The sequence below is a fragment of the Zalophus californianus genome, chromosome 3 (assembly GCF_009762305.2).
Source record: "Zalophus californianus isolate mZalCal1 chromosome 3, mZalCal1.pri.v2, whole genome shotgun sequence".
Lineage (NCBI taxonomy): Eukaryota > Metazoa > Chordata > Mammalia > Carnivora > Otariidae > Zalophus > Zalophus californianus.
In genome coordinates, this window is record NC_045597.1 from 100,954,327 (window position 1) to 100,972,822 (window position 18,496).

Here is an 18,496-nt window from a genome sequence, read left to right on the forward strand (position 1 = left end):
TATGTAATTTCCTCTATAGCAGTAGGTCTGCAATGTTTAAATGACTGATGTCTTTCAGAAATCCCTAGGTAACCAGGTGGTACAGTTATTAACCACCCGCTGGAACTTGGCTTTGAAGCAAATCTATTAGGATTAGAATCTGCACCATCCCTATTCAGAGCACAGAAGGTCTTGGCCACCAGGTGTCACTATTCTTCTATTTCCCTCCCTGTGCCCTTAGAGCTCTGAGACCTTATTTTCTAACAAGGGACTGAGGAAAATGCATGCCTCCCAACGTTCCTGGGATTTCGCCAAAAGGTATTTTGAAGAGGAATAGTCCTGCCCATGCAGATTTCCTTGGGGCTCTCAAATATCACCTGGACAGTTTCTGACAGCTGAGGATCCAAGTGGCTGAAAAGTTGGGGCTCATCTGGTCAAAAAATGTTAGAGCCTTTTCTTTGAGCTTGAAGTTAAAGATAGGACTGGCCTAATGTGCCTTGAGCCAGAGCTAGCTCAATGTAGGAGAGGCCACGAGGTGTGATCTACCAAGATCCTGGAGTCTGGAGACTTCCCTAACCCTTGGGTGGCCCTGAGAACTCACTTACAAAATGAGAAAGTTGAGCGAAGTCATTTCTAGGGTCTAAAAATTCCATGATCCTCAGTTTTTAAATGCCTCTGTTGAGGAGTGTGGGCAGCAGAGTAGGGTGATCTAAATTCAAGACAGAAGACCCCAGGAAGGACAGTGAAATAAGGGTGGAAAAATCCCACAGGGAAGGTAAGGGGAAGTTGGGCATAATTTTCATACAGTCATCTTATATAGTGGCTGGTTACAGGGCCTGAAACGGGCTGGTGGTGTTATGAACCTTGTCATGTTGACCCTTAGGTGATCCACCAGGCCATTCTCCCTCCCTTCTAGATACCACTTAACAATGATCTATAATGTTCTGATGTACATGTACGACTGTCTCTCCCCGGGCTTGGTTGGGTTTAATATGTCCTGTCAGTCAATGTTTGTGGTACCATCAGGACATGCGATGTGTTTTATTTCGTTTTGAATTTACAATAGTACAGTGTTCAGCTAGCTCATCCAGTGTGTTCACAGAATCCAAGAGAGGGAGGAAGAAAAAGAAAGAAATGGAATTCATTTATCGAGTGCCTACTATATGCCAAGTGTACCTAAATACGTTACATGTGCTTTTTTTCATCTTCAAAATAGGCTCCTGAGGCAACATTATGCTCATAGATAAAGAGGCTGAATTCAAATGGTTAAGTGACTTGTCCAAGGTCACAAAAACCAAGTGGTAGACTCAATGGCTACCTATAACACATTTTATGAAGAAGGAAACTGAAACTCAGGGCACTTACTAAAGTTGTATGCCCCTGTAAATGGGTGAGCCCCCAGTCGTCCCTCACTGGGCTTCACTGCTAGAAGGCCCCTGGTGCTTCGAGGCCCCTGGACTGCACCACTCCAGAGGATGCTTTGTCATATGAGTATTGGCACACTATCCCCGACCTTGCTAGCAGATTGTTTATGGCCGCAATTAACCTGTCTCCCTTGCTCCTTTCCCACTTTGGGCTGCGGAACTGAAAGGTTGCTAGAAGTCCTCTCCGACAGAGTTGAGAGTTTGCAGACGGCCCCTGAGACGCTGGGGCGTTCCGAATTGGCTGAGCGCTCTGCCTGGGAGGGCGGGGAGTTTGCCGAACGTCCCTAGCCAGAATCCCTGCCTTCAAGTGCCTTGAGCCCAGAAGCGGGGAGAAGTTGGAGACGTTGGGCTGGGGGGTGTTGGGAGAAATTGCGGACAGACTCCCGCCCTGCTAGGCTGAGCCCCCGGAGGAGCGTTAGCTACCGCGTCCGGGCTGTTTGTGGACGCGCCGCGCGCGGCCCCGCCAGGGCTGGGAGTTTGCAGACCGTCCCTGCCGCGGCCCGCTCGGCGGCGGCCCTGCGGCTCCCGCGGCAGCCGCGGCGGCCCCGGGCGCGATCCAGCCCAGGTAGCCGCGCCGCAGGCTCGGGGCGCCGCGACCCCGTACCCCGCCGCGTCGTGGGCCCCGCGGGGACGACGGCTGGCGGGCGCTCCCTGCTGCTACTGCTGCTGTTCAACAAGGAGGTGAGAGCCACTGGGTCGGGGCGATCGCGTCGGGCTCGCCATCCCCGCGGGGAGATGCACGCAGAGGGACCGCGGAGGGCGCGGGTAGCTGGGCGCCGGCGGGGAGAGCCTACACCGAGGGCGGCGCGGCCGGGGGCTTCAGCCTGTCGCCTGCGTGGGTGCCCTGGCTGCGGCCGCTCTGCGGGACCCGGGAGTGCAGCGGGGGACGCGCTTCGAAGCGCCCACCTGCCTGGGGCAGCCCTCCCCAAGAGCAACAGCAGGCCCCCAGGGCCCTTGGGGAAGAGGCTTGTGGGTTTTTCAAGGGACTGTCCAGAGGAGGCTTTGGTGGCGCGGGCTGGGGATGGCAGGTGGGCGCTCGGACCGTAGAGGAGCCTAGTGGGATCACGCTGCGGGTGTGGGCCGGGCTGGGGTCCCGGGGACCGGGGCGCGCAGGGCGGGCTCAGCCAGCGGCCGGTGGGGAGGAAGAAGAAGGGAGGCTGGTCCGGGGCCCAGAAGAGGAGGGATGCGACGGACCGACACTCGGGGCTGGGGGACCAGGGAAGCCCGGGGGAATCCCCCAACCCCTTGGGGCCGCTCGGCCGCCCGCGACCCCGTCAGGGCGCTCCGCGAGGCTGCCCGGCCGGAGAGGCTGCGGGGAGCGCCCAGCCCACACCCGCGCACACACTCCCGGAGAGCATGCTCAGTGCGGCCCTGGGAACTTCCTGCCGAGTCGCGAGCCGCCCCGGCCCCCTCTGGGCCCCCCTCCGGGTCGACGGCGTGCTAAGTTGGGGGAGACCGAGCTCGCGGGTGGGGGGCGCGGCGTCCGCCTGTCGCCCTTTCGTTCCCCTGGCCCCTGTCTCGCTTTTGCTCAGATCCCAGCGCTACTGGCGCCAACCGCCCCCGCGGCTGGGAACGGGGGTGTGGATGTCATCCCCTGCTCCCCGAGGCCAGGTCCGAGGCCGGGAGGCCAGAGGCCTGGCGGTGCGGCCGCTGGCCTGGTGGACTCGCTCTCCGTGCACTCGCCGAGCGCACGGACCCCGCGCCGGGAGCAGATTGGGTGGAAGGGGGTGTGTGAGCCGGGGACGTTCGCGCACACACTTGCTGTCATACACAAAGCCGTGGTTTCGTAGCTACCGCGCGGAAGAGGGAAGAGGTGGCGCTTGCATTGTCCAGCCACGTTCGGAGCGCCAGCGGGGTGCTCAGCTCCAAGCCCGCGATGCTTACGTTTTCAGAGATGCCGGGGTCAAGGTCTAGGGCCGGGTGCTCCCGACGCTGATTGCCGAGCCCGGCGCGGGGCAGACACTGTTGGGAGCACCCGGCTCTGGCGGCCCAGTTAGGGAAGGTTGGGCACTTACGGAGCTGTGAAGTTGGGGAGGGGAAAGCTGAGGTGTGTATGGGGTTCGGATGGAATGGCAACAGTGCACCTGAAAACACTCAGATTCAGATTCGAGTAGTAGCGGCAGGATCTCATTGTAAAGATAGGCAACTGGGAAGCTGGTGTCCTCACCTGTGTTCATTGTCAGGACCTGAGGGACTTGGTTGGATTTTACTCCGAGAGCACCCCGCCAAAACACCACCATGTTAGCAACTCTATCACCCATATCTTGAACCTTGACGCAGGATCAGAACTGCCTTGTTTTTAATTCAAGAAATCAAAAAACAGTTTTTCCTGGTAGGCAAACCCATCACAGATCTATCTTGATAAATGGATTTTCACCCCCCCCCCCCACTTCCTTCTTCCCTACAAATTCTTTTTGTTGTTATTGTTCAAGGCTGAGATAAGCACCCTTAACTTTGGCACTGCTAGGATTAGAGCGAAGCTCCATTTTCTAGAGGCTTTTGTAGTTTTCTCCAGTTACCAACTTGCTCTCCGGGTAGTCAGAGTGAAGTGGAGAGGTCCTGAAAATCAGAGTGATAGAGGAGGGGGAAGAAGGTGACCTTTTCGCCCCTTTTAGGAGCTGGGACAAGAGGAGAAGGGAGCTCCTCTGCCTGACACCTGACTCTGGCAGAACTTCCTCTGGTCTCCACCTTTGTTCCAACTTGCCTGGGTTTGAGACACTTAGGCCTGGAGTCACTAGGAGGAAGGAGTCTGCAGTCCTGGTTTGGAGCTTTGCGGGGTTTGCAGCTACACCAGGCAGCTGCTGGTTGGGTTGGTGTTTAGGCGGACGGGGATGGCAGGAGGGCTGGGGGCTCTGCCCAGATCTGCCAATGGCATCTGTGCACCCCAACCCCGCTGCCAAAGCAGCTCATGGGCTTTTTGATCTCAGCAGCGCACATTTCAAGTGCTTTGTGTTTGAAGTGTGAATACAGTACATATATATATTCACACATATGTATGTGTATATACATTTTTATAAAGAAGTATGTGCATATGCAGTGTTCTTCGGTAGCATCTTGGAGCTGGAAGGGACCTCAGGAGATCATAGGAATTCAAATTTTCTCCCTTCCCATTCAGTTTTCTCCGTTTAAAAATAACTAAAGCAGCCTTCTGCCCAGCTGGCCTCCAAAAGCATGGAAATGCCAGAGTCCCCTGTGATTCTAGCGGGGTGGGGGCTTTGGCTCCTCCCTTGAGAAGTGTAGCTCCTCAGGATCCCTTGTAGATGTCAGTCATTTAACACCACCTTTCCAAATGCTCCCTGTGGCTTGGGATCCAAGTCACTGCAGTGTCACCCTCAGATTGATTTTGGCAGGGGACAGACAGTGGCCAGTGTGCCCTGCCGAGATGTCCAGAAAACTGCATGGAGCAGTCATCATGAGACTTGCCTTGGGAAGTTCATGTCCTTTCTCACTCTGTGGTCATCCAGGCAGGTGGTTGCCCTGCTCCTTCCCAAGAGATGTAAAAAGCAGTGCGGACTCATTTTATTCCCTCTTCCTTGTGTGTCTTGGCCTCCTGGCTCTAGAAAGGTGGGGTGGTGGTGGGGTTGAGGGGCTTCCTGTGTTGATATTATTATAGGAAATCCCGGGAAAGCATATACTGTCAGGAGCTTTGTCTCGGGGGGGTTTGTTGTGTGTGTCAAAGTTTGAGAAAGGGTCCTTGTGTCAGGTGAAGACTTAACTGAGAGTTTTGGCTGTTGGAAGATGTATGTGTTCCAGAATCCGGGAACAGCTGAGAGGTTTGGGTCACAAATAAATCCGATGCTTGTCAGTGCAAGTTTTACTAGTCTGCCTTTAAAGTTCATAAGTGGCTTTGAAGTATAGAGTCACTCTTAAGAACACTTAAGAACACTTTTTAATGTGTTGGAAATTGAGTAGCAAGCTCCCCAACCCTTCTTGAAGTTTCTAATCTAGGTCTTGTCCCTATTCTATATGGCATCTTGTTTTAACATCAAGAATTGGAGCACCATGTGACCTCTGCCTGCTGTAGGTGTGTTCATTGAGTAAGTTTGTCTTGCAGCGGCATGAGCCATGCCCTGTGCTGGGCCTGAGGATAAAGATGTCCTTCTTCAAAATTACCTTTTGAACTTTTAATTTATCTGACCTTCTCTTTCTGTGTGTTAATGCAAACTAATAGTTCTTGGAAGGTCGCCAAGGTGGGTCCCAGGAGCCTTGGTACTTTAAGTATGTTCTCTCAGCTGGAAGCGTGGGGACTTGAGCTGCGTTTGCTTCTGTGAGCCGTTTTATTTATTTGTTTGCTTTTTCACTGCTACAATTAAATTCATGTTTTCCCGACTTTGTCACATCTGGAAAGCTGTATGTGTGCATGAGAGGGGTTGGAAGGATCGCTTTAGTTCTTCAAACTCCCAGAGCTCTCTTATCTGAACACATGACCTTCTGGAAAGAGAACAGGAACCTTCCTGTCAAGGCCGTTTGTCCAGCCTGAAAAATCAGCACAGGCAAGGGGGATAAGCTGCTATGGCCGGGTTTGGTGGAGTTCTCCCTGTAAATTGCCCCCCTTCCCCCCTCCCCTGCCATGCTTGTGTTGAGGCCTGCTAGACCTTGGCCCCAGCTGGGGTGGTTCTCAAGGATGGCTAAGGAGTGTTTCTCCACCCTGTTTCCCATGCACTTAGGAGTGAGGTGTATCCAAGTACTTTATTACTTGTAAGAGTTAAATACTGGTGTTTGCATTTGGTTTACTAAAAAAAGAAAAAGTCAGCCCTTTGAGGTTACCCCTAGAATAGATTAACAGCCTCACTTTTGCATCCCTCTGTGATTTTTTGTGGCTGGCCCTGGAGGGAATGTGTGCCGCCCACCCACTCCTGTCTCAGCTGCACTCCTTAGTGGTGTCGTTCTGAGCACAGACGGCTTATAAGTCCTGTCACGCTGGTAAGATGCTTTTCCTAAGTATCCTACACAGAACAGTCTTCCACGGTAATAGTGTTGGATCTCTTTCATGTCTCAGTCCACTCATGGGTCTGTGTTGTGTTGGTCATTGTTACAGATATTAAGTGTCCTTGTGGAGAAATGTCAAGAGGTGAGCAGGACAATAGAGATGGGATGAAAAACTGTACCTTCTGTAATTGACCTGATTGCATATGCTTCTTTCCTATTTCCTTTACTACTCCCTACAGTGGTAAGGTGGGCACTGTTGTCATTCCCAGTTTATATATTGGGACACTGAGACGTTTGTGAGGTTGTGAAACCTGGCTGTGGTCACACACAGCAAGTGACAGGGCGAGAATTTGAACGCGGGTGGGCTAGGTCCAGAGTCCATATTAGCTGGACTATGCTTAGTTAAGGCTAGCAACCTCATCCTGAGCTGTCAGCACTTTCTTTCCAACCAAAGCCAAGAGGAGCCTTAGACGTTCAGGAGTTGGAAAGCAGCTCTGGGAGATCCTTCTGGATTCCTTCTCTTTCTAGCCAAGGGCATGGCCGTGTAGAGAACGAGAAGGGCTTACTTGAAGTCTTATCAGCCAGTGGGCAGCAGTGACAAAGCTGGGTTTCAGTTCTGACCCTTGGTCCCACAGGAACAATTGATAACAACTGATAACAGTTGTGTGCCTCCTTTGTTTTTGGAAATGATTCCGGAAGCAAATGCGCTGGTTGTTTGGCATCTGCCCCTCCCCCTCCGAGAACCCCCCTGTGCCTGTGAGCTCATATTCAACTTCACCTTAGAATCTGGTGGGGAGCAGGTGGTGTGTCTAGATCTTTTCACCATCCCCAAACTGGAGAATCTGAGCAACTTAAATTATGCCTTTAAGTGACATGTCCCCTTCTTCATGTCCTTAAGTTTGACATCTTAAGAATACAGTCTGGGATGGATTTTATGTTCACTCTTTTTTTTTTAAGATTTTTTTATTTTTATTTTTATTTATTTGACAGAGAGACAGCGAGAGAGGGAATACAAGCAGGGGGAGCGGGAGAGGGAGAAGCAGGCTTCCCGCTGAGCAGGGAGCCCGACATAGGACTCGATCCCAGGACCCTGGGATCATGACCTGAGCCAAAGGCAGACGCTTAACAGACTGAACCATCCAGGTGCCTCTGCATTTCACTCTTTTTTTTTTTTTTAAAGATTTTATTTATTTATTCATGAGAGACAGAGAGAGAGAGAAGCAGAGGGAGAAGCAGGCTCCCAAGGAGCAGGGAGCCCGATGTGGGACTCGATCCCAGGACCCTGGGATCATGACCTGAGCCAAAGGCAGACGCTTAACCATCTGAGCCACCCAGGCGCCCTCTGCATTTCACTCCTAAGTTCTCTCCCTCCTTCTCTTTGTGTGTGTGTGTGTGTGTGTGTGTGTGTGTGTGTGTGTGTGTGTGTGTGTGTGTCTTAGGGCTCAGCATTGATTTCAACTCTACAGGAGCATGGAGTAGGCAAGAGGTGACCTGGCAGGGGCCTCAGGGCTATTTTTTAACAGTTCCAATAAAGAGACAGTGAGGACATTCCCACAGTGTCTGTGGAATCCTGGAAAGACTGCTGAGGCCTTGGAAAATAATCCTCTGACCACTGGGAATCACCGTACTTCATGGAGTCTTCCAGTTGGCTGTGACAGCAAGCACCATTTCCCTTCATTTTACTCCTTCCATGTGACCAGGATTACACGGGGCAAACCAGGGCCCCTGCCTATTCCTGATTCTGAACATTTCTGGTTAACAAATAGTCCCTAGCTGCTCAAGGAGTTTAAAGTCTAGTTCTGGTCAGGGCCCACATGGAAGAGTTCAGTTCAGTTGGGAGGCAGTATGCAAATGAAGAACACATTAATGCAGCCCATGTGACCACTTTGGGCCTCAGTTCTTATGTTGAAAAGTAAGAGGGGATTGAATGAGCTCCAAAGTTCTGTTCCGTCCCGACGTTGTATAATCTTCTACATATGGCAAAGGAGGTGTGGAATAAAGAAAGAAAATTCCCTTACTGGAAAAAAAAAAAAAAAAAAGACTGAGGAAACACTCAAGTTGTTTTTGCTTTTGCTGGTAGACTCCCTTCAGTACACAGTTGAGATGCTTACCTAAGAAGAACCAACCCTTTATTATCACTCTTCTTTAGGGATGTTTATTTTTGTATATTTAGAAATAAAAAGCCTTGGTCCTTACTTCTCAGCCTAGAAATAACCCGTTTCCCCTAGTGAAGCTGTTTTTTTCCTTTGGGGAATTGAGATTCAAAAAGCAGAAGATGACCAGGCTCCCAGAGTTCTATGGTTCTGTGGCACAGCGCCCTGGGGAAAGTGGCTAAGGACTTATCCGGCCACAAGCTGGGCCAAATTCTGTGTACATACCTTCATTACAGCTTCCCTGCGAAACAACTACATTCAAAGAACAGAGAGTTTGGTATCAATCTCCTTGTAGCTGCCTTTTTTTTTTCCTTAACCATCTGTTATTTTCAGTTCCGATTTTTTTTTTATTTACTAGTGTTCATGCCAAGGAGTTTCCTAAATGACCGACTCTTTCTCTTACGCATCTTGTTTAGGAGAGGATTATCTCTACCTTCATGCAAAGTATGATGTTTCTGCGTCCCTTTTGTGCATTTCTTCCTATTTCTTCTGTACTTCCATGGGATTTCCCTCGCCCCCTCTCTACTAATTTTTCAGAGCCACCAGGGTTAGTGGCAGCACTAAGTGGGGATTTAGAGGGGAAGGGCCTCCAGAGGTGACATTTTGTGGATGATCTTTCGTCATCCATTACTTAGGACGTACAGATAGAATTCTCTTGGGTGAATGTTATCGTTTTTCTTCTGTAGATTCACCATTCCTTATTTGCTTTTTTTTTTTTTTCCTGGCCAATAAGCTTCAGAAAGGGCAAGTTTTTTTTCCTAGTTCGGTTTAAAAAAAACAATACATCTGTCCCCACGGGCTTCTCAGAAAGGAGTATGGAGCTCTAGAAGGCAGGACTGGAAGCTCCATTGCCTGGCACAGAGCCTGTGCACGTGACCAGTCACATGATCAACGGTGCAGCCGGGCATCATGGGTAAACTGCCACCATGGCAGGCCAGCCTCTGCAGTCAGCTGGCTGTCTCCAGGCAGGTCAGTTTGGTGTTCTATGAGTCCAGTTCCTCATGTGTCAAAGAGGCCTCTCAGTTTCTCCTACATCTATGGGATTCTTCTAGTGTGCCTTCTTGGCTGAGCTCAGCCTGCTTATCTAACTCTACTTCTTTCATCTGTCCTTCCTAGGCTGAGGTGTTTTCCTAGTTTGGAGGGCCTGTTTGGTTGTGCTTGTGTACAGTTCTGTTGTTTAAATCCATCAGTGGGCTTTTTGTAGACATTTATTTTCTCCCTTACTGTGAGCATAATTCATGGGCTTATGGATCCATTAAATTGGGACTCTGTGTGAAATAGGGTGTATGTGTGTGTGTATGTGTCCGTCCAGGTCTATACACCGATAGGGCATATTACCCTATTGTCATATTATCTACAAAAGGAAGTAGGAGTGATCAGATTGGAGCTGCAGATCTGGAGCAGCTCTCAGTTAAAAGAAGTCTCTAGAAAGTTTGTGTGGAAAGAGTTTGTTAATATGGCTTTCCCTAACACATGCTTATCAGAGCTATAGCTAGGACATCTTTGAAGATTGTATGGATAATGATTTTATTGCACTTTCCTATAGACTGCAATAAAGTATTTTCTGTGATAATGAGTTGCTTATTCTATCATAATACATTTTCTCTAATTGCCCCTATAACCAGAATCAGATACAGCTTTCTGTTTTTGACGCCATGCCTAGTGAATGTTCTCCACGTTCCAGTTTCTTCTGCCCACTCCAGTGGCTTCAAGAGAGACTTCGGTTTCCTTATTGTCAACCTTTAGTATACAGATTATAAGATTATGCAGTCCTTCTGTTACTGCTGTAACAACCGCAAATTTGTTGGCTTAAGGCAATATAAATTTATTGTTTATAATTCTGCAGGTCAGAGATCCAACACAGACCTCTGTGGCTAAGATCAAGTGTTTGCTCCTTCTGGAAGCTCTAGGGAAGAATCCAATTCCTAGCCTCTTTCAGCTTCCAGAGCAGCCCGCATTCATAGGCTTGTGCCCCCTTCCTGCACTGTTGAAACCAGTAATGCTGAGCTGAGTTCTTGTCCCTCTGCCATCAACCTGGCTCCTTGACCACAGCTGGGAAAGGTTCTCAGATATTAAGGATCTGTGTGATCAGATTGGGCCCACCCGGATAATCCAGGATAATCTCCTCATCTCAAGGTCCTTAATGTAATCCTATGTGTCCTGTAAGGTAACATTCACAGGTTCCGGAGATTAGGACATGAACATCTCTGGGGCCATTTTTATGCCTCCCACAGTGCTCAAAACTCTGTAAAGAAATTTTTTTTAACTCTTTATGTAGAACCCCTCCTTTCTGTCAAGGAACTTTAGTGTCATAGGAAATTTGCTTATTTCCCTCGTCTTTTTTGACTATATTAAAATGGACTGTTTGCAAAACCCAGTATTTAGGATTTGAGTTCTGCTGTGGTCAGACGTGGAGCTGTGCACATTTATGAGTTCAGGCTTGTGCGGTATCAGCAGTCCTCCTGCAGTGAGGAAACCCGGGGGCAGAGGGAACTTGCCCAGGGTCACGAAGCCAGAAGTGTTGGAGCCAGGATGTGAAAGTGGATCTCACTGATTCCGAAGCCTGGGTTCTTTTCACTCTGGCTTTCTGTCTCCGAAGTGATAATGGAAAAACAGAATGAGAAACAGTAATGGGGAAATGTAAAATAATGTCAAATCTCTCTGCTTCTGCCAAGGTGATGACAAACAGTAAATATTGCCTGTGGTAGATTGATTGCACTAATGGCCCCAGTTAATGACCTCCATGTATCTACACTTCTTGCCTTATAACTCTGTAGTCCCCCTTCCTTCCTCCCCCACCACTGGGATTGGCCACGTGATGCTTTGGCTAGTGAGACCTTAGGAAACGTCCTGTAAACAGAGTTTAAAAGAGCCTGCGTGTTTCTGAGTGCCTTTTACACAGTTGGGCTTGCTGTCTCAGATCCCTGCCACCGCTGTGAGAACATGCCCAGGCTAGCCGGATGGAGAGTTCTGAGAGACACATGGGGATGAGCCAAGCCGTGTCAGCCGAGGCTACCCTAGACCAGCCAGCCCGCAGCTGAGCTGTTGGGTGCTCCAGGTCTCCTGAGCATGTCTTGCAAGATCAGTTAAGCCTGTCCTAGATCACCAGAACCACCCAGCTAACCCACAGAGTTGTAGAAATAATCGATGGTTGTTGTTTTAAGCCACTGAGTTCTGGGGAAGTTTGTTATACAGCAACTGCTAACTGATACACACCTCATATCAGGTGTTTGAATAGCATAAGAAGTATTTTTAGAGTCCTTTTGAAGCTCATTATGGACTGCTCATAACTAGTTAATATTCTTTGGGAAAATTTAATACATTTTAAAACATTCTTTTAAGGTTATACTTTAGGCTTAAGAACTTGCCCATGGTATCTATCCTCTTTTTTTAAATTTTTTATTGTTATGTTAATCACTGCACATTACATCATTAGTTTTTGATGTAGTGTTCCATGATTCATTGTTTGCGTATAACACCCAGTGCTCCACGCAGAACGTGCCCTCTTTAATACCCATCACCAGGCTAACCCATCCCCCCACCCCCCTCCCCTCTAGAACCCTCAGTTTGTTTTTCAGAGTCCATCGTCTCTCATGGTTCGTCTCCCCCTCCGATTTCCCTCCCTTCATTCTTCCCTTCCTGCTATCTTCTTCTTCTTTTGTTTTTAAACATATAATGTATTATTTGCTTCAGAGGTACAGGTCTGTGATTCAGCAGTCTTGCACAATTCACAGCGCTCACCATAGCACATACCCTCCCCAATGTCTATCACCCAGCCACCCCATCCCTCCCACCCCCCACCACTCCAGCAACCCTCAGTTTGTTTCCTGAGATTAAGAATTCCTCATATCAGTGAGATCATATGATACATGTCTTTCTCTGATTGACTTATTTCGCTCAGCATAATACCCTCCAGTTCCATCCACATTGGTATCTATCCTTTTATCTTCTTTTTTTTTTTAACATGAATGTCTTTTAAATTCTTATCAGTTTAAATCCAAAGCAGACTTGCTTTTCCTTCTCAAACTATTTATTTCTAGCACACTGGCTTTGGCCCCCAGTGTACAGTAAGAAATGCATATTAACTCCTAACTCATACGTACGTGTATATAACAGCAAGAAGAGTTTCAAGACACAGTATCTACCCCTCTGCCTCTGATGCCCTCAGATGCTTTCTCTTCTATTTCATGGACTTAAAAAATGCTGATCAGGAGTCAGCACTACGGCCTGCTGCTGATTTTATAAAGTTTTATTAGAACCCAGCTACTCCTGTTTGCTCATGTATTGTTTATGGCAGCTTTCAAGCTCCAGTGGCAGAGTTGAGTAGTTGTGACAGAGATTATCTGGCCTGCAGAGCCTAAAGTACTTACTACCTGGCTCTTGAAGAAGAAGTTTTCTGACCCTTGCACTGAACTGATTTTATAACCCATCAGTTAGTTGCAACCCTCCATTTTAGAAGACACCGTTCACGTGACCTTTAGCTCTCCTGATATTCTTCTGGAAATTACACTAAACAAATCTGTCACATGTGAACTACCCCTTTTCCTGTGTCCTATTCAGAATCTCTCCTGTATTTACTTAGATTCAACAATTACTGTTTTTGTGATTTAACATTACACCTGACTGGCTTATTTATATAGGACACTTTTGGAACATTTCTAAAATGTTTCATTTTTAAGTAATATTTTCTGCCCCCCCTTTTCTAATTTAAATGAGGCTTTCTTGTGGAAACTAGCTGGAATTAAAATGGACACAGATTCCATTCAAGTGCTAGTTATTTATTCATTAGATTGCAGCAGTGCCCTTTTTTTTTGGTGTGATATAATGGAGTCCATTAGTGGAAGTGGGAGAGAAACAGAAGTAGCGTCTTTTTACCACACCTTTCTGGCAGTCGGTCCTTATTGCCACATTCCTGAATTAGGGTGGTATTATTCCTGAGCATAATAAAATTTAAACACATTAAATCATGGACTTTGGGGGTTGGAAGGACTTTGGAAAAAAATTATTTTTTTCATTCAGACTTAGGTCCTTAAAGACCAAATTTTTCTGACACCTAAATTTTCCAAGCCTGTCAAGTAGGGACAACAATGTTATTTATGTCGTATGGCTAATGAGATTGATGAAAAGGAGCTGAGGCAGAAAAGGCTTCAGAAGGATCTGAATACATCTTTCTAGAATCTGAAATACCAGGTGAAGAATGGTCAGTGGCTCATTTATTTATTGGCAGTGAGAAAGAAATCAAAATAAATGAGCTTCAAATATAGCATGAAGAGTTTAGATAAGATCTGAGAAATGTCCCCTAATAAAGGTGGCTTCTTTGACATTAGAATAGATTCTTCTGAGTATTTGTTTTTATTTATCTGAGAGAGAGTGCTCGCAAGAAGGGGGAGGTGCAGAGGAAGAGGGAGAAGCAGACTCCCCACTGAGTGTGGAGCCCGATGCTGGCCTGGTCCCAGGACCCTGAGACCATGACTTGAGCCAAAGTTAGATGCTCACCTGACTGAGCCACCCAGGCGCCCCTTGAGTATTTTTTATCTTAGCTGCCTCCCTTATTTCAGGCAGGTGGGGTTGGACTCTTCTGAGTGATAGCAACAGAGACCTGATAGAGCGTGTTTCAACAGAAGTGGAGAATTCATGTTAGGGCTCCAGGAGTCTGGAGCCTCCTGCAGCCTGGGATCTTGAGGCTCTGAGAACCCTAGGAGTCTCCTTTGCTTCCTCTTTGAGTCCCTCTGCCTGGTTAGTTAATTCCCCCCCTGCTTGTACTTCTTTTTGTCCCAAGGGCAGGACTCTGGGTAACACTAGCTACTGGGGAAGTCACCCAGCAAGACTAATCTTTCTTGTAACACAAATTCCAGTTTCCTGGGGAGTATCTCCTCAGTGGCCCAGCTTGACATCAGCCAGAGGTGGACAGAGCTAGGAATTACAATGGGATTTTTGGCTAGCTCCAGGGAGTCTTATGGGGCCTTTTTAGAAATTTGTGGGGAAGTTTTGGTTGTTAATGATTGAGGAGTGCCACTAGCATTTATTGGTGGGGACCAGGGATACTAACCATCTGTGACGGGTAGAACAGTCTTTTTTATTTTTTTAAAGATTTTATTTATTTATTTGAGAGAGAGAGAGAGTGCGTGCACATGCACAAATGGGGGGAGGGGCAGGGAGCCTGATGTGGGGGTGGATCGCAGGACCCTGGGATCATGACCTGAGCCGAAGGCAGATGCTTAACCAACTGAACCACCCAGGCGCCCCTGGAACAGTCTTACGCTCTGAAATGTATCCCATGTCCCACTATGAGACAATCATGGACAACAAAACCTGTTTACTATCTGAAACTAGAGGCCCTATCTTACACATAAACAAAGAACATTTTGTATGTTATAGGTAGTAAGCATTGACTTTCTCAGCTGATGAAGAAAGATTGTGCTTTGTTTCATTGGGAAATGTACCAAGAGATGTTTGCCATTTGAATATCACACCACCCCTGGCATCACCATGTCACCCGTGTCAGTCCTCATTTGTAGCCGACCCATTTTTTGATTTTACATTAAAACACAAGGAACTAATGACCCCATTATGCCTTCTAGATCTGTCTCGGCCAACCAATTGCATATTGAAATACCTGTTAGGTTTGTTTTCCTTTTCATTTATATCACTCTTAGGGCAACAAATATATATGTTTGAAATTGTGTTTAGGAGGGTTATCTAAGAAGTTACTTTGAGATAGTAAAGGGGTATTAGAAGTTTGCTATAAGCTGGGAGCTTCAGGGCTGATAGAGGTTAGAACACTACACTGGGAAAAGTGATTTATTTTTTTTTAAGATTTTATTTATTTATTTGACAAGAGAGACACAGCGAGAGAGGGAACACAAGCAGGGGGAGTGGGAGAAGCAGGCCTCCCGCAGAGCAGGGAGCCCAATGCGGGGCTCGATCCCAGGACCCTGGGATCATGACCTGAGCCGAAGGCAGACGCTTAACGACTGAGCCACCCAGGCGCCCCTGGGAAAAGTGATTTGTAAGGTCATTTTTTTCTTCTAACGTAATGATTCAACTGAATTAAATATTCTTAACAGTGACCATTTAGGAAATAAAAAAAACTGTGTCTCATACATTTTGTGCAGCTGACTGTGAAAAAAGGGATAGACGTGTTGGCCCCATACTGCTCCTCTGTGTGGTGGGCTCTCCATGGTGCACACCGCCTACCCTCCCGTCTGTGTGGTTTCTGGCTCCTGCTGGGCCAGGGCTCCGTCGTGGGTCTCCTCATCATTCTCTCCTATGGAAGAGCCATAGGCATAGGGAATTAAATCAGATGATCACATGAATTTCAAATGAACTACTGCAGACCACTCCGTCAGGCTTTAAGCTCAAGCTGTGAGCTTGAACGGGAAAATACTACACCTTGATTTTCACTAACCTCTAAACCCAAATTGAGCAATCCTTAGCTTTTGAATATTGGCCATAAATCACAGTATTATTATGATTGTCTGTGACCTTGTCACCAGTAGAAATCCAATATTTTCATCTCACATTATAGATGTCTGACAGGTATCTTGAAATATCAATACTTTAAAATTATGGTGGTTATTACACCTGCTGCTAGATAGTGTTATTTAATGCATTAATAAACAAGCATATGTGTTATATCACAATGTAAAAAAATATTTGGTAACCGTATTTAAATATTATTGACTTCCTCCGTAATCCTGTGTATTTTGTTTTATGTCTAAAAAATCCTGAGAAGGGGTCTATGGATGTCCCCAGTCTACCAGGGGGTTGGTGGTACAGAAATCTTGGTGTAGAATGGTGGAGTGCCCATCCATCCCTGCCCTGTCTCTTCTGTTTGTTGGGAGTTGACCTTCTCCTAACATGGCCTTTCCCCAAGACTGCCAGATATGGGTGTGGAAGGGGTGTGGGTTTATCCCCAATTGGCTTATTTTCTTCTAATACTGGAACTGGTCAAAGGATTGAGCTTGATTGACCCTCAGCTCATTCTTTTATCGGGCATGAGGAGGCAGGTTTGTCAGAACATTCCTCCGGCAAGGCTGTATTGATCAGTACAAGGTACATGATGCATTTAAAGCCACAACATACTGATTATCTGAATCCTAAGCAGAAGTGCGATTTCTAGTTCAGTTTTTCAGGTGGAGAAAACCACGGACATTCCACAAGACAATCCCTTTATACATCCCAACCTCTGTTTTCCTCTTTATATACTTCAGAGTTACATAATCACAACCAACTCAATGCAAGAAAGACTGCATTGCTTAGGAAGTATGTTGCACAAATGGCTGCCAGGGGTGTTCTTCCTTACCATCTGGTATGTGGGGGAGGGGTACTTCCTAGAAGTTAGGGTTTGGGTGGAGGTAGACAGCCCCATAGGTGTCTGGTTGGCACCTCGCCACCCAGGGAGTCCAGCCTAGGGGTACAGTGGTACAGAAATCATAGTGTAGAATGGTAGTGCCCACCAGTCTATCTAGCTATCACTGGATTTCTGGGAAGGACCTCAACCTTTCTCTGTTTCTGGAAACTTCTTTTAATAGGAAATGACTTTGCCACAGATGAGCCCACTGCACTGTTCCTTGCTGTCCTCCAGACACGGAATCATTGTGCTGCCATGTGCATCTTTTTCCTCTCACAGCTTCTAAATCTATATTTAGAGCATGAAAATGCTGAACATTTCCTTTCTAATTTTTTAGAAGTTGAGCATAGGGAGGGTTCTTCACGCATTCAACATTAATATCTTGGACGGCCGTATTAAATAACCATGGGAATCGTATTTTTTATTCTTTGTTTCAGAAAATATGCTTAAGATTGGAATTGAGTAGTTTCAAATTTTTAATCTTCATTTTTGTTTGGGTTTAGTTACTGATCAAATTTTTCATGGAGTAAAAGCCACTCCCTTAAGGAAGTAGGAGCAGCCCCATTACATGATATTGTCAGATTAAGGGGAACATACATGTACTTAACAAGCTTATTAATGAAGTGACAGCATCTCTCTTGCTCGCTCTTTGTGAAAGGGAACAGCAGAATTCTGTTGATCCTGAGCTACTGACTGTCCCTATATATTTATGTGCAAGATTGTGGGTACAACTTGGCCTAATTTTTTTTTTAAGTTTTAAGTAAGTTTTTTATGCATAGCCTATTTATTATTTTTTTATTTTAATTCCAATATAATTAACATGCAGTGTTTACTGTTAGTTTCAGGTGTGCAATATAGTGATTCAACAGTTGTGTACATTATACAGGGCTTACCACTATTAAGTGTACTCTTAATCCCCTCTACCTATTTCACCCCTCCCCTGCCCACCTCCCCTCTGGTAACCCATCAGTTTGCTCTCTACAGAGTCTGATTTTTGGTTTGTCTCTTTTTTTCTTCGTTTGTTTCTTAAATTCCACATATGAATGAAATCATGTGGTATTTGTCTTTCTGTGACTGACTTGGTTCACTTTGCATTATACCTTCTTGATCCACCATTTGGCCTGATTTTTAAAGTGAGATACTACCTCAGGTCCTTTTACCAAGGAAACTGTCCTATCATTGGATCCATAAGGCCAGGTGTTTTTTGGGAAAAGACTTGAGAAGGCAGGAAATTCACCAACTTCATTGGCTGAGGGGTGGTGGTTTTATGCAGTTTGAAGGCTCTCTTACGTCTCTTCCCAATTCTGAGCCGCATTTACGGGGTCTGTTTTTCATAGAGGTTTGGTGTGGAATGAATTTTGATCGTAATCCTACCTCTGTGGAGAGAGCAAACAGCGTGCAGAAGATCTGGAGGATAAAAGTTTAAATATCCGTGCGTGATTCATCTCCTGGTCAGGTGGACAACAAAGTTAATGGTGCAGCTGCTAGATAGAGATAGATCCCGTTACCATTCTATAGACCTTGTCACAATGAAAAGTGGAAAATACAGGTCCTCAAACTGACAAACGTGAGGACCTCACGTACAGGGTAACATTTTTTCCCTAAAGTCGACCTCATAAGCACGTAGCTTCCCTTGATTCCCCTTCTGGGAATCAAGC

The 18,496-nt window shown here is 46.8% G+C and overlaps 1 protein-coding gene across 4 annotated transcripts in view; it reads left to right on the forward strand.

Moving 5' to 3' along the window:
- The first annotated feature begins 1,733 nt into the window (after nt 1-1,733).
- MGAT5 (alpha-1,6-mannosylglycoprotein 6-beta-N-acetylglucosaminyltransferase) overlaps nt 1,734-18,496 on the forward strand; it is a 326,381-nt gene continuing 309,618 nt past the window's right edge. For all 4 annotated transcript variants that reach the window (XM_027589390.2, XM_027589391.2, XM_027589393.2 and 1 more), the window contains exon 1: nt 1,734-2,084. The gene's annotated coding sequence lies outside the window, so the exon portion shown is untranslated. The remainder of the gene's footprint in view (nt 2,085-18,496) is intronic.